Consider the following 5,907-nt stretch of genomic DNA (forward strand, 5'->3'; position numbering starts at 1 on the left):
TCAATAAGTTATTTATAATTTATAAAAACAAAAGTTAGATACAAGAAGAGTACACAATGCCTAGATTTGTTTTTTATTAACTACATGCTTGGGTCTGAAAGGAATAAAATGCTACGAAACATTACAAAACGGTAGTCATTTTGTCCAAACGGGTAAAAACGTCGAAAAATCCGAAAAACGCTTATTTCCGACGTTGCATGTGCTAAATTTGTTTCGATTAAATGTTCCTGATGATAAAAACAAATCGTGTGGTGAAATTTGGAAAAAGATATTGAAGGCTGTCGAAAAAAGAATAGTGCATATTGACAAACTCGGAACATAGATTCGACACAAATTAAATTTTGATATTTTATAACCATTTTTAGCTTTTAGTGATTTTTTGTTTCTAGAGGCAAATGTTTGATTCAGAATGCGAATAGTATGTACAACTTTTGCAAAGACAATTTGGAGACACCAAGACAGTCCTCTATATGTTAAAGGTGAATGTTTCGTTATGTTGCGGAAGTACCCTGAACTAGATATAGATCATATAAAGTCGCCCATTCAGTAAGGTACATTCACCAAATTAAAAGTACAAGTACTCGAAAAGTTTTAGTTCGCGACTTGTCCTGCTACTCATGTTATAACTGTCGTACTGAAACTAATTCATGTACTAGCGAAGCCGGACCTTTTCGTCAAAATAAACTTGTGCATGAAATGGAGGTTACTGAAAGACTAATTGCAAACATCGACGAAAACAGTTTCATTGAAATAATACAACCAGGGATTGATATACCCGTTTTTACGGACGATCCAGTAGAAGATTTCTAAAATTTAAAAAGTACATCAAGACGTTAGAAAACTTAAGCAAGAAACTATAGATGACTGGGGAAATAATTTTGAAGCTGGGGTTCAAATAATTGAAGGGCTGTATTTCGACAAATTGTGTGTCAAGGAAAGTACAATTCATTTCAAATTAATCAAGGGTAAAAAAAAAAATGATTTACTTGCAGATCTAGAGTGTCGGATATATTTGTATTGGGGTTGAATCAAGATATGGAAAATTTACAATGACATATGATATGCACCATAAAATTTTAGCAGCTTGTGATTAAAGTTTTGTGCTTCTAAAATTATGTTTTAATTTATTTATGGAAAACTGTATATTTAATAATTCCGTTCCATTTTGCCTTCTTACATTATTTACAACAATACAGCATTTTAAGGGAATTAAGGGTAAACATTGTTAATCGATTTCTACAACTTGAGGTAATTCATGGTAAAAATACATCACAAAAATAACAGAGACAGAATCAACCCATAACATATAAAAAAACGAATGAAACGAACAAATTTAATTAATCGACGTCAAAATTTCAGAAAACACTCTTTGACGTCCCATTTTTGGTGTAACGTCGTGTTGTAGGAACATCATACACAACGTTAAACGTATCGAAATGTGTAACAAGAGATTATTCAAATCCCCACTGGAAGGCCTCTGACAGACTGCGTGAGCGTAAACTATTGTTATCGATAGCCTATGACAAACAAGTTAAAGGTAAGGGAGCTACCATTTGATTTTTATGGGGGGCTAGGATGAAATTTGAAAAAAAGGCAGGACAGGAGTTTTTGAGTAAAAAAAAAAGGCAGGATGAGCAACTTGGCAAAAAAAAGGCAGGATGACAATTTATGTAAAAAAAGTCAGGATAAACTAATAAAAAAAAAGGCAGGACCGAATAGAGTGAAAAATAAAAAGGCAGGACAGAGATTACAACTAAAAAAAAATGCTGGACAAAATTTTTCATCCTAGCCCCCCCCCCCCCCCCCCCCCCCCCCCCCCCCCCCCCCCATAAAAATCAAATGGTAGCTCCCTAAATGATTCAGTATTATTAACAACAAAAGTACTACCGTTGTCCACACTGTCACGGGAATACCTCTAATACAAAATATATAATACAAAATACAAAATACAAGCGGAGAATTATATACTGCAATGAACACAAAATGTGTAAAACACATTTACTATATGCATGCAATTAAATTCTATTTTTTTCTGTTGATTTCGAAAATTATTCTCAAATTGTGTAATTCTATAATATTTGTAATAGATTACAAATTGATTAGTTTGTATGCAGATGCATTTCTCCAATACTGTGTATTGTTTGTGAATTCTTGCTTGCCTTTCCGTTGCTTTTCTTTGGGCGAGGGTGTTTGTTGTCTACTTTTCTTCGCCTTTTGGTTTTTTATTGTCCAATTGGTATCTTCTCCCCTTTTAAACAACGATATCTTCATAGAAAATAATATAGAAAATTATGAAGATGGTAACAAATAAACATCAAACAAAGCATAGTGTAACAATAGGTTGAGACGCTGTCTGTACGCAGGATAATATCATAACTTAATTTCAAATGAGTGTGATCCGACAAATACCGGAACTGACAATCTAATATCCTCATTCCGCTAACAGAACTAAGAAACATAACTCTTGTCAATTGTTTTAGGTCCGACAAGGTTGATAATAACAAAACTATAAAAATGCAACCAACAGACCTCAACAAAGTTTAAAACGACAACTTATTAGATTTACTACCAGAACATACAAAAAAAGACATCTGAATAACATTTGATGGCTGAACTCAGTAAATGTCGGACTAAGTTTCATTCAATTGATAAATTTAATAACATAATGTTACATTATGTTGCTTAAAATAATATAGAATTCTCTAATTATTTGAGGACATTTACCCAAGGGAACTTATTTTAATTTGATAATATAAACAGCAATAATTGTCATTTTCTAATTTAGATATTTCAGTTCTACACAAAAAAATTTACCACTAAAGAGACGATTTTGCGTTCCCTATTATTATTAGTTAGATATTTTGGACGGTGATGCTCCTTTGTTCCACCTTACAGTGTGTATAATATCCAATTCACCCTTTTCTTTATTTCTTTATTTCTTTATTTATTTCTTTCTTTATTTTTTTTTTTAATTTCAATTTTTTTTATATTTTTTCAAACAAATATTCTGGCTTTCGATTGATATCAGCGACTAAAAGCGTCCGTTTAAAACAGCGCAAACGTCCCGAGCCGGGGCCTTAGAACAATTATTATACATCTGGTATAATAGTCCCAGCCGGGACATGATATATTCCCAGATCACATTTGTATTATTACATAAGAATGTATTATGTCAGGAAAACTCGGTACATAATCTGTAATTAATATCCCTAGAGTGCTGTATATAATCTGTAATTAATATCCCTAGAGTGCTGTATATAATCTGTAATTAACATCCCTAGAGTGCTGTATATAATCTGTAATTAACATGCCTAGAGTGCTGTATATAATCTGTAATTAACATCCCTAGAGTGCTGTATACTTGTCTTTTTAAAAAGAAAATATTACTAGCATTTTTGTTAATTAAGAAATAATTCATGGGGGCTTGAATATATCGTGATTTTACCACGGGTTGGCCCTTTATGACAAATATTTTACCCTGAGCGATATTTCGATTCTAATATGACAAATACGGCAATTGTTTTGGATCGAAGCGCTCTAGATGAAGGCTTTATTTGCCGTTCCCATAAATAAACGCAATATTAAATTGACGTAAAAGACCGGAGCAAACTGAATAAATGACATGCTTTAACTATTAACAATAACATATTTAGATAGGTTTGGATGAATCTAAATGATAATTGTACTTATATGTCTTATATGTATACAAAAAATGGCTTATATAACACATTGTAGCATCGTTTGTTTACGTTTCCTTGTTGTGATGATTTTCGGTTTCACAAGAACAGATCTAAGAGAGATTAGTCTGACAGTTCTAAAGAACTGATCCCAACCGAAGCTTTCAGTGAGTCAACCATTTCCGACTGATTTTTACAATTCATTCGTATGGTGTGTGTTATACAACTGGCTCAGGTTAGGGGAGGGTTGAGTGCTTATAGACATGTTTCATCCCACAATTTTCTTTATATGTCTGTCCCAAGCCAGGAGCCTGTAATTCAGTGCTTGTCGTTCGTTGCTGTCTGCCATATTTGTTTTCGTTTATTGTTTTCTCATAAATCAGGCTTGGTTTTTTCGTTATAATTATTTCACATTTTGTCGTGATTGGGCTTTTCGTAGATGACTATACGGTATGGGTTTGCTCATTGTTGAAGGCCATACGATGACTTATGCATATGGATGCTTACATCCACGTTGTTTGGACAATTGTCTCATTTGCAATCATACCACATGGTCATCTCCTAATTTTTATAATTAATTAGACGTGCTATTAATTCGGCAGTATTTTTAACAAAAAAAAAAAACCCAAAAATCTAATGATTATTATTAATCATGTATATGTACATCAATCAACGATAAATTATAATATGGCAATTGGTATAATATCATATATTGACCACTTTTGATATTTTTGCTTTGATCAAGTAATGAATAGCTTACCTTGAATAGGATTATGTGCGATTCATGTATCGGAATATGTTATTTACACTTCTATCATTCGGAAAATGGAAATATTTTTTTCTGTCGGAAATTCGGATATGAATATGGATATAGCAATTTCCTGAAGTCATTTCATGATTTATGAAATTGAATAAGAACTACTCCTTCCCAAAGAATTTGTGCTGCTTGCAATCAATGGAATAAAACAAAAAGTCTTATTATCTGTATGATTTTCTTCCGTTTAGTTACTTCGTTACATATAAAGGTTTACACATGCAAGAAGAATTTTGAATTAAATATGAACAAAAGTTTATAGTATAAATTTGGTTTGTTTATACAGTAATACACATCAAGCCATTCTATATGTGTTAAATCTTTTTTATCTGATATTGATCTCTGTATTTTTCAATGGCAGATACACTTATATTCAAAATGTGTTCTTCGAAGCATTTGATTGTCATTAAAAAGTTGTCGTGTACACAAAATAATCAATATTAACAACTCGACCCGAACTTGAATTAATATTAATAAAACATATCAAGAATTTGTAAAAGTAGTTCCCTTTTTGACATTTAAAGATTCCATTGTGTATTTATAAATGCCAGGGTAACTTTTTACATGATTTGATTTTTAGGTTTCGTCATAATTTCTATAATAAACGTTCCAGATACTTTTTATCTTACCGAACTTTTACCCTTGAGAATACACGATGAAGGTTATTCCAAATAAACATATGCTGTGCGCATGACATCGGTGTCATGCGTTTATTTGATATAATTGTTTCCTGCAGAAAAGTAAAAAGAACAGTTTTAGAGCTAAAAATGTAGTTTTTGGCGTAGACATTTTCTATTCACTTTTTGAATTTAATACCATAAATAATATACATATAGGATTATTCCCTAAAGTGTTTAAGAATTTTAAAGAATTTGCATTCTCTGCACTAGGAAAAAGTGTTTTCATCTTCGGAAAAGTACAAAATAATATTTGAACTTCCAGCAATATAAAAATTTTGAATAAAAGTAGTTTTTGAAAGGATATTCACGATTTATAAAATAACGTTTAGAAATACTTCAGTACTTATTCAGACACGATAGGTAACTGAATTAAACAACATAATCCAATAGTATTATTAAATAAAAATATAATAATTATCATTTATGGTTTTCGTTGTTCATAAATCAGAGATGTCACAACAGCTATTATATTTATTGATTATGTACATGTATGTCAATACTTTTGTTTTGATCAAGTGACGAATTGTTATCTAAAATGACCCTTTTTTATATATAATATCAGAATTTGCAATTTTTAGTTAATCCATAATACTTTATTATCTATTTATCGACATAAAATAATGTAATAGATAGATTAAAATCTTTGTGGTTCAATCATCTAAGTAATAAAATACATGTACATAAGGATATTTTGATAGATGACTTTTTTTAATGACCACTAAAATTTTGTGTATAT

The sequence above is a fragment of the Mytilus californianus genome, unplaced genomic scaffold, assembly GCF_021869535.1.
Source record: "Mytilus californianus isolate M0D057914Y unplaced genomic scaffold, xbMytCali1.0.p SCAF_26, whole genome shotgun sequence".
In the NCBI taxonomy this organism is placed as follows: Eukaryota; Metazoa; Mollusca; class Bivalvia; order Mytilida; family Mytilidae; genus Mytilus; species Mytilus californianus.